The 10,091-nt window shown below is 48.6% G+C and overlaps 1 pseudogene; it reads left to right on the top strand.

Moving 5' to 3' along the window:
• Positions 1-8,689: 8,689 nt before the first annotated feature.
• On the top strand, positions 8,690-10,006 carry LOC136774353 (V-type proton ATPase catalytic subunit A-like; annotated as a pseudogene).
• Positions 10,007-10,091: the final 85 nt, after the last annotated feature.

The raw sequence follows: 10,091 nt of genomic DNA on the forward strand, positions 1-10,091 counted from the left end.
TGAGTGGTTAACTCTCTTATCATAATCATTTTATTTTTAAATAGAAACCAATAGACCGGATGAAAAATCTACGCGCAATAGAGAGAGAAATTAATTATCATTAGATTGCACCAAATGATTATACGCACGCGTATCCTGTTTTAAACTTTTCAAGGATGGAAATGGTTAACCTTTATACAGGGTGTTTCACGTAAGGCGCCCTAGCTCGAAATGAGGACTCAGAGCGCACGATGGGGGCAGATGCATCTAATTGGCCGCGGAGGGAGAGAGAAGGATTAACGTGGAGAAGGATAGAGATATCCTTTACTAGACGATACGCCTAGCGTATCGCTGCCCCTCCCTTCCCCGCTCACATCAGTCATCTTTGGTCAACTCTTATCCTCTTCCTCTTACTCCCTCTCCAAACGCGGCCAATAAGATGCATCTGCCCCCACCATGCGCTCTAAGTCTTCTTTTCGAGCTGGAGCGCCTTACGTGAAACACCCTGTATACATCTCTCTCTCTCTCTCTCTCTGAAAACCACAAACAAGAGAGAAAAAGAAAGCGGAAAATCATACTTGCATCCTTAAAACACGTGCCAGCGGTGATAACCGATGATGCGCGCACGCTCTCACGCGCGCACATGCGTCATTAGTATCTTTTTATAGTAACAGAGGCAGGAACAAAAACTCTACCTCGCTCCCAGCAATACCAACCCCCAAAATATACAAGTTTTTTATACATACTTTTTAATATACCACCCCCTCATAGCCCGGGCTGTAGCGGGGGGTTGCAGCGGGGGCTGGGGTCCTCGCGCACGCTAGCCGCGCCGCCATCGCCACGCGCCGCCACCTACTAAAATTTACTATACTCGCCGCCAGGCGTCGCCACCAACTAAAATTTACTATACTCGCCGCCAGGCGTTGCCACCAACAAAAATTTACTATACTCACCGTCAGGCGGCGCCAATAGCATCTAGGGAAAAAAGTACGTTCAGAAATTTACCCCCACTACATCTAGGGAAAAAGTTTGTTCAAAAATACGTACACCTGATGCGGTGACATAGGTATACTACTGACAATGGGAGCAGTTAGCGTTGGACACCCCCTCCCACCCACAACCGAAACAAAAAAGAATGCGGTTGGGTTGTGGGCACCCCCTGAAGGAATGCCCACTCCCACCGCAGGCCCAGCACCCCTTCGGGTTAGGCCGGTGGGTGGGGGTGACCCTCGCCACTGCGGGAGAGGATCCCGGGAACGGCTAACGTCGGGGTGCAGGAGGGGGAGAGGACACGGGGGAGAAAGGAGCGTAATAGGTGGTGAGGGAGGGAGGAGAAGAATGAGGAGGATCGGAGGCGGAGGGGGAGGGAGCCACGGTCTGGAGGGAGAGGAGAGGGGTCATAGGGACTGCGGGGAGGACTGGGAAGGGATAGTTGGGAGAAGGGGAGATGTTGAGGGACATTAGGGGAGGGATGGCGGACGGGACAGGGACAAAGGCACAGGGGGAAGTTCGGGGAGGCATGGGAGGGCGGATCGGGACAGCGATGGGGTGGAAGAGGGAGCGGGGAGACATGGTTGCGGCGGGAGGACGGCGGGCCAGGAACAGGAGGAAGGGAAAAGTGGACGTGGCGGGGCGGGCGGAGAGGTTCGGGGGTGGCAGGGCGACAGGGGGACTGGAGAGATTGGGGGGCTTGGGGAGCGGGTTGAAGGGAGGGTTCTAGGGACGCGACGGGAGAGTAATGTGTCGAGGTCGGCGGGATCCCATTCCGGGACGCGGAATCGGCACGGAGGCTCTATTTTCTCCAACGCCTCCCGTATTTCCCGGGCCGCGGCCCACACCTCAGCAGCCTCCTCCTTAGTGGGGAGCAGAAGCGGCCGCGGCCTAGCCGCCTCCCGCTATAACAAATGAAGCTTCCTACGAAGCTCCTCCGTCATCGGCGGGAGGGACTGGATCCCGCCGGCTTCGTCGCCGGAGGTTATCGGCGGATAATAGATGTCTAGGGCAGGGGTGAAGGGGTCGCGGGTCCCGGAGGAGAACCCGGGTTCGGTCGGGGATCGGGGCGGGCTCCCTGACGGAGCTCAACCCTCCCGGCCCAACGTCCGCCTCGGTCCGGCCCGTTGGTGTGGCAGCATCCTGTAAGTGGGTAAAAAATTATTAGTGGGGGTAGTTTCGGGCCTTATTGGTAACAGATTATCGGGGGGGGGGGGGGTGGCTGCTGGGTTCGAGATCGGAGTCTAATAGGGGAGCGAGGAGTTGGACGGCCTTGGTTGGGGGACTCAGAGGCTAGGATCATGGTCGGGATTGTTGAAGTGCTGGTGAGGACTCCCTACTGGAGTGTGTTCCTTCCGGCCTTGGCGTTACTCGAACTCTGATCCGGTGAGACGGCTTCGTTCTGAAATGGGGTAAAACGGCTAGCGTGTGGGGAAGTAGCGGGGTGGGGCGAGTCAACAGGGGTAGAGTGATAGGGTTTCAGGTCCATCACGTGAACTCGATTCACTAGAGTACCGTCTTCGGCCTTTAGGCGGTATACTGCTAGGGAGAGGACAGTTTCGATTAGGTAGGGGCCTATGAACTTAGGGGCAAGCTTTGACGTAAATCCCTGGGTGCCAGACGAGAGTACATAATATTTGCGCAAGACTTGGTCACCCACCTTGAACTCGACATTTCTTCGTCCTTGGTTATACAGGGCTGCTTGGCGGAGAGTGGCTTCACCTAAATTCTTCCGGACCAAGTCCCGCAAATGTCCGAGATTAGTAACTCTGTCGGCCCAGGTTACTGTATCGCGGGGTTCGTATTTGGTAGGGGAGGATTCTTTTGCTAGGGTTCGGATCGGTAAGGGGTGGCGGCCGAAATTAAGAAACGCGGGGGAGAATTGAGTCGAACTTTGGGTAGACGTAATCAACGCGAACTGTAGCGCTTCGAGTTTCCTATCCCATTCGCGGTGGTCTCCCTCAACGTACATCGCGAGCATGGTCTTAAGGGATCGGTTAACGCGTTCGACGGGGTTGGCTTGGGCATGGTAAGGGGGGGGGGGGGCGGGGAGGGGTGATTTGGGTGATTCCGTAGGCTTCTGTCAGGGCTTTGATATCTTTATTCAGGAACCCCGTGCCATTGTCGGTCAAAAAGAACGTCGGACATCCCCATCGATAAACTATTAGGGACGAGAAGGCTGCAGCAATGGATCTTCGTCCGCCTTCTGCAAAGCTTTCAACTCTACGTACTTAATAAATGTATCTTGAAAGACTAGCAAATATTTATTTTGGTTTTTGCTTTGCGGAAGCGGTCCCATGATATCTGCGGCCACTAATGTCAACGGTTCCTCGACGACTCGTTAGCGCATTAGTCCTGCCTGGAGCGCCTTGGGTGGAATGTTTGTGGATTTGGCAGGCACGGCAGTTTCGGATATACTTAACTACGGACTGATAGATTCCTGGCCAATAGAAATCTTAGCGAGGCGGGCGTAAGTTTTCTCGATTCCTAAATGACTGGACGGGGGAGGATCGTGTGCGTCGCTCAGGGCTCGGGGGCGATTTTCGAGGGGTAAAACTAATTTCCAATCGTTCATATCCTCCAGGGCTAGTTCTATTAATGGATTAGGGCGATGATAGTACAGCATGTCTTCGTGAACTTGCCAATCCGGGTATTTCCAGGGAGCTTCTTGTACATTCTTCAGGCGATTAAGATACCATTGATTTTGGGAGGAACCTATGGTGGCAAGAGCGGTGACAAGGGAGTGGTACATATGGGAAATGGCATCGGGTACAACATTAGCTGAACCTTTTCTATGTTCGATCGTTATATCGAACGATTGTAAGGCTAGGGCCCAACGGGCGAGTCTTCCAGTGGGATCGCGTAGCCGCTGCAACCACCGCAAACTACTATGGTCGGTAATTACTCGGAATGCCGTGCCCTCTATGTAGGGACGGAACTTCTTCACTGCCCACAATACCGCCAAGCACTCCTTTTCCGTGGTAGAGTAGTTTCGTTCTGCGGGGGTCAGCACTCAGCTCGCGAACACCACAGGAAGCTCAATTCCGTGGCTTAACTAGGTAAGGACACCACCGATCGCGGAGTTGCTGGCATCGGTTTGGACGATAAAGGGTTGGGAAAAATCGGGGCGAAGGAGGACAGGGGTGGAGGACAGGGCGGACTTTAAGGGTTCGAAGGCGGTTTGTTGACCTTCTTCCCACTGCCAGGGTGCGTCTTTCTTTAGTAGTTGCGTCAATGGGACCTTATACTCGGAGAATTTTTCTATGAAACGGGCGTATCAGCCCATAATTCCTAGAAAACGCTGTAACTCCTTAATGTTTTGCGGGACGGGGTATTGTACGACGGGGGCGGTTTTCTCGGGGTCGGCTTTCAATCCTTCCTTATCGATGATATAGCCCAAGTAGCTGACTTATTGACAGCACAGCTCACTCTTCTCGGGGTTGACGGTCAACTTGGCAATTTTCAGGGCTTTTTTTATTTTCTCCACGTTCTCCGCATGATCTTCGAAAATTTCATTGACAATGATGATGTCGTCCAGGTATGCGAAGACGTGGGTAGACCATTCTGGTTTGATAAGCCTATCTATTAGGCGTTGGAATGTAGCGGGGGCGTTGGTGAGGCCAAAGGGCATTCGGGTAAATTGGAAAAGACCGGTTCCGGGAACGGTAAAGGCAGTGATTTCTCGGAACTCGGGATCAACAGGGACTTGGAAATAGACTTGGCTCAGGTCAAACTTGGTAATATAGCGGGCGGTGCGCAATCCATCGAGAATGGCGTCGATATTTGGCAGGATATAGGCGTCCTTCTTGGTTACTCTGTTGACATTACGGTAGTCGATGCAAAAACGGAAGTTCCCAGTACTTTTCTTGATAATTACTGGACAGCTACTCCATGCACTACTGGATGGTTCTATGATTCCAGCGGCCAGCATGTCCTTAACTTCGGCGTGCGCAACTTTCAGCATGGCAGGGGATAGGCGACGGGGACGCTTTTTAATGGGAGGATGACCTTGGATGTCAATATAATGGGAGGTGAGGGGAGTAGGGGGAAGGGCTTGGTTGGACGTGGGCATAAAAGTTTGGCAGAGGGCTTGAAAGGTCTCTTTTTCGGTAGGAGAGGGAGCAACTAGGGCTAGGCCAGCAATGGTAAGTTCCACGGGAGTCTCAGTGGGGGAGGGAGGGCGTAAGGGTTGAGGAGAAGAGGTAGGAGTGCGTCAAGTCAGGTTTGCGAAGTCCAGGGTGATCCGCAGTGCTTCCAAAAAATCCACTCTTTGGATGCAGTAGTTTCCTAGAGCTTTACACACGCGAATCGCAAGGACTTCTTCTTGTCCATCCAAATGGAATTGGACTCGGGCTTCTCCTTGGGCTGGTTTGACAGCTCCGTTGGCAACCTGGATATACACTACGATGTGTCGTAGGTGGTTCTTCAGGAGGTCTCCTAATCTTTTTCCAAAATATAAGGGTGCAGCACCACTGTCCAGCAGCGCTGGAAAAGTGTGCTGGCCAATACGCAAATTCAGGAAATATCGGGGATCGTGTTCAATGGGAGAGGCAGGGGAGAGTTCGAGGAGGGAATTCAGGGCGGTATTGGGACTCTTGGGGTCGGGGGTCATATCGTCGAGTCCTAACGATGTCCCATTCGATCGTTTCCCGAGCTCTGCTTATCTTTACAGTTGGGGCATGTCTTGGTGATTTTGCCCATTTGTCCACAGCTGTAGCAGAATTTTCCTCGGGGATGAGAGCACATTAGGAAATGATGTCCTGAACGGTGGCAATTCCAGCAGGTGTCCGGGGGTGGCCTTATCTTCTGCATATCCGGATTTCCAGTGGCTGGGCTTCCAGAGAGGGGTAGAGTGGGGTCAAGAGGGGCATCCGGCAGGGGAGGAGGGGTAATTTTGCTAAAGGTTTTCACAGGTTTGTTAGTTTGGCCTTTGGAGGGTTTGGACTTGGCGGGTGTCGGTAGGGGTGATTTGCGGGAGGTCGGAGGGCTGGGAGGGAAGGTAATAGTGGGTCTCTTTCCTTGGACAAGGGTTAATTCGGCTTTCACTGGAGCAGCAGGGTTACAGGGACTGGTTACAGGGTTATAGGCTTCGACAGGGAATAGGGACGCGACGGCAGGGGAGGGGGAATATGTTTGGAACGATCAGCCAACCTTCTGGTGTCTACTCGATGACATTCGCTTAATAAGTCGTGGTAACTGGACAGCCCTTCTCTGGTAATCTTCTGCCTATACACTGGAAGCAGGTTGTAGTACGTTATATCCAGTTGCTGCTCCAGTTCCATTGGTGGGTCCATGCATTCCAGAATTTTCCTAATCTTCATAATAAATTCGAGAGGTCGTTCCTGTGGTCCTTGGGTCCGGGCGGAGGCTTCTCGACGTACGGCATAGGCGGGATACTTGATGGTAAAAGTCTTGGAGAAGGCCTTGACGAAATCGTAATATTCTGTCCACGCGGGACTTTCCAATCAGAACCAACTTAACGCGTTTCCGGCGAGGGCAGCGGGAAGGGCAGGCAAGACGACAGAGGACACTAGGTTTCGACCTCGGATGAATTCATGTAGGGAGGCTAGGAACTCCCGAGGGTCCTCGTCGAATTGTCCGGTAAAAATGGGCATATATTTGGTGTGGTTATCCCACGCACGCATCTCTGGAGTAAGGGTTTCGGACATTTAGGAAGAATCCATATAATAAGGGTCAAAATTCCGAAGGGTGGTGTTCTGGGGGGGTGGTTTGGGCCCTTCCGGAATAAAAGTAGGGGTGGACATAGGGGTGGGGGTATGGATAGGGAGTTAAGAGGTGCTAGATTCTGTATTAAAACGTACTGGGTATGAAGCCTGACTTGCCATTGGCTGCGTCGCTTCATGTTGGTTCTGTTCGTGCAGTAAAGGGGGAAGGGGGGAGGAAGGGGATTGGGATGGGACGGGGCCATAGTATACGTACTATGAAGGATTGAAGCAGAATTCCACAAAGGAGAAGGGTTGCGGGGGAGAGGGGTGGGTCGGGAAGGAAGGGGAAAGGTAGGGCGATTCGGGGTAGGAGGTGGATGCGTCAGAGGGGTAGCGGGTAGCGTTCGGGGTAGCGGCACACGATCTGGGGCACGGGAAACCTGAAACGAAGAGAGCTTAGTCGGTCGGGGTGGGGGTTGATCGGCGGGAGGGGCGAAGGGCACATTCTTATAAATTGGTTCTGATGTTCCTGAAAATAAACAAGGGTAAAAGGGGTTGATCCGGTGGGCTGCTTCCGTCCTCGTTGATTCCTGAAAACGCGAATTCGAATCTTCGGCAATGGTAGTCGCGACAGGGGAGGAAGATCTAACTACGCTACGACGAAGTTGGGTTATATTGCGACGCGGGGTGGGAGGGATTTCTTCGCTCAACAGGTCTATTAACTGAATCTCCCGGGATCTAGGGGGTCCAATGGGGGAGCTAAGTGTTGATTTGACGCAGGGGTGGTATTTATTTGGGCGGGGGGGGGATTCATAATCCGCGGGGAAGGTCAGACTCGGTAGAGGTCGATGGACTATTTCCGGCGCGAGCATGGAGTCCCGATAGTAGGAATCACCACTATGGTCACTCTCGAAGGACTCGGTCCTATTCCCGGCGGCCCGAACGTCGAGGTCCATTTCCCACGGAATAGATATATCTCCTAATAAAAAACGCCTTCGGAACCTAAAAAGCCGATCGCGAAGAATTGAGGGATACCCGGTGTGCTGTAGACCGTAGGAATGCAAAATTAATAAAAAGACCTGTAGGGGGAGGGTACGAACCACGTCGCGGTAGGTTTCGAGGGAAAAACCGGGAGGGGAGGATGGAGAAATGCTCATCATCTACCTTTACGCCGACCAGGAAGCAGCGGGTTCCCAGCTGTCGCGTGGCGGAGGGGGAAGCGTCGGTAAGGCAGGCAGGGGCGGCAGGTACAGCAGGTAATGGCTATTTTACCCGAAAAATTTCTAGGCCGGGATTCATAAACAGAACTTGAGTTCAAGCTCACCTTGAAACCTGTAAGATGTGTGACGTAGACTATAGATTTTACCCGTCTTAAGCTTGAATTTGAGCTTAAGTTTTGTTTATGAATCCCGGGGCTAGGACAAAATGGCGGTGGCGCATGGCCATCTACAATAAATGTGAATATGACTTGTTATTCGAATAAGGCACACCCTAGTGTTGAAAAGTGTAATTAAAGTTAACACAGACAGAGGAATGAGGAAAAGTATTATATTTATTTTCGGAAGTCTTGACATTTACCTGAAAGGTTATTGCCGGCAAAGAAATTAGTATTACGAATGAACTACAGAAGTAATCATTTGTAATGTAATTATACGCAAGTTATCAGGAAGAAATATCAGATAAGTATTGTGTATGTCATATAAAAGTATATAATTATTTTACTTTAAAAGAGATTGATTCTTTGTATTATATATGTTGCAGTTTGTTTCCTGAATTCTAATATAAGGAGAGTGATTGAAGACACAATGGTACGCATAAATATTAGTTATGCAAAGGAGCTTTGTTATTTTTACATTGTCGTCTATTCAATACCGAAGATGCATTATGGCAATCTTTTATGAATACTTATGAGTAAACTGAATTAAAGCTATTATTAAAAGCTATGTATCAACAGGACTAAAGGTACTATATGGTTTTCCCAATACTGTTTAATATCACTTTCATAAAAACTTACACTTATATGTCTTATGTTTACTTTTATTTAATATTTAACAATGACAAGCTGTGGTTTACCAAAAATTAAAAATGGGGAGAGAGAAGGAAAATTTGGATCTGCCTATGAAGTTTCTGCAGCCGGTTAGTTAATTATTTTTATACATTTATTAATACAATAATTTCTTAAAATTTACCATTATAGTAATATTTCATTTTTTTTATTTTAGTTGATATAGTAGAAAAGATGTCTGGTTCAGCTTTATACGAGTTAGTATACGAGTAGGTTATCATGAATTAATAGGAGGAATTATTCAATTAGGTGATACAGCTACCATTTTGGAATTAATATATTCTGATTATTATGAGTTATAATCTCTTTTAAAAACTCATAACCTATGTAAATACTTATTTACTTATTATAGATTTACAAGGAAATCAATGATGTGACTGTACGAGATCTACTACTCAGAACAGGAAAACCCTTGTCTGTTGAATTGCGGCCTGAAATTCTGGGCAGCATTTTTATTGGTATTCATCATCCACTCGGAGACATCAATGAGCTCATTATTTATATTCCAAAGGGTGTTAATATGTGCCTTGCTTGTCCAATACTACACATCTTGGGAATTCAACTTATAAAATGTTAAAAGTTGCAGCTACATCAATGGTGTTGATTTGTTTGAAATTATTCACAAGAGCACATTGGCAAAGCAGGGGATGCTATCTCCTGCAGTAAATATTTAAGAGCCTTGAACAATTTCTACGACAAGAATTTCTCTGAATTTGTCCTGCTGACAAGAAAAGTTTATGAGATTCTTCAGGGAGAATAAGATTTGTCTAAAATCGTGCAATTGGTTGGTAAAGCTTCTGTAGCTTAAAGAGACAAAATAACCCTGAAAGTTGCCAAGCTGTTAAAAGACGACTTTTTGTAACAAAGCAGGTAATTGCGACGATTCGAGTGTATAACGTGCAAATTATGAGTGTTTATCTCTGTAAATTCCATTTTCTTTTTTCCCTCTAGCTACACTATATACGATCGTCTCTCTCCATTTTACAAAACCGCGGGGATGTTGCGAAATATGATCGCTTTTTACGATATGGCTAGGCAAGCCGTACATTCGACAGCTCAGTCAGACAATAATAAAATTACGTGGAACGTTATTCGGAATGGCATGGTAAACATTCTCTATCAACTTAGCTCTATGAAGTTTAAGATAAATTTATTACAACTATTTTCACATTATTGTCTATCGTATTCATATCTAAGGATCTATCTCTCTTAGAAGCCTGTAAAAGACGTTGAAGCAAAGGTTTGATCAGACTTCTATCAACGTCACGAAAAAATCCAACAAGCTTTCAGAAATCTGGAAGATTAATTCGCTCGCATTATTTAAAAAATTAGTTAATTTTGCGGAATGATGGCCCTCGGCGATTTAAAAATGTGTCCTGGTTCATTTTAAA

This window comes from Prorops nasuta, unplaced genomic scaffold (genome assembly GCF_024137725.1).
Source record: "Prorops nasuta isolate Cenicafe-Biocafe unplaced genomic scaffold, Cenicafe_Pnas_1.2 PNAS00006, whole genome shotgun sequence".
In the NCBI taxonomy this organism is placed as follows: Eukaryota; Metazoa; Arthropoda; class Insecta; order Hymenoptera; family Bethylidae; genus Prorops; species Prorops nasuta.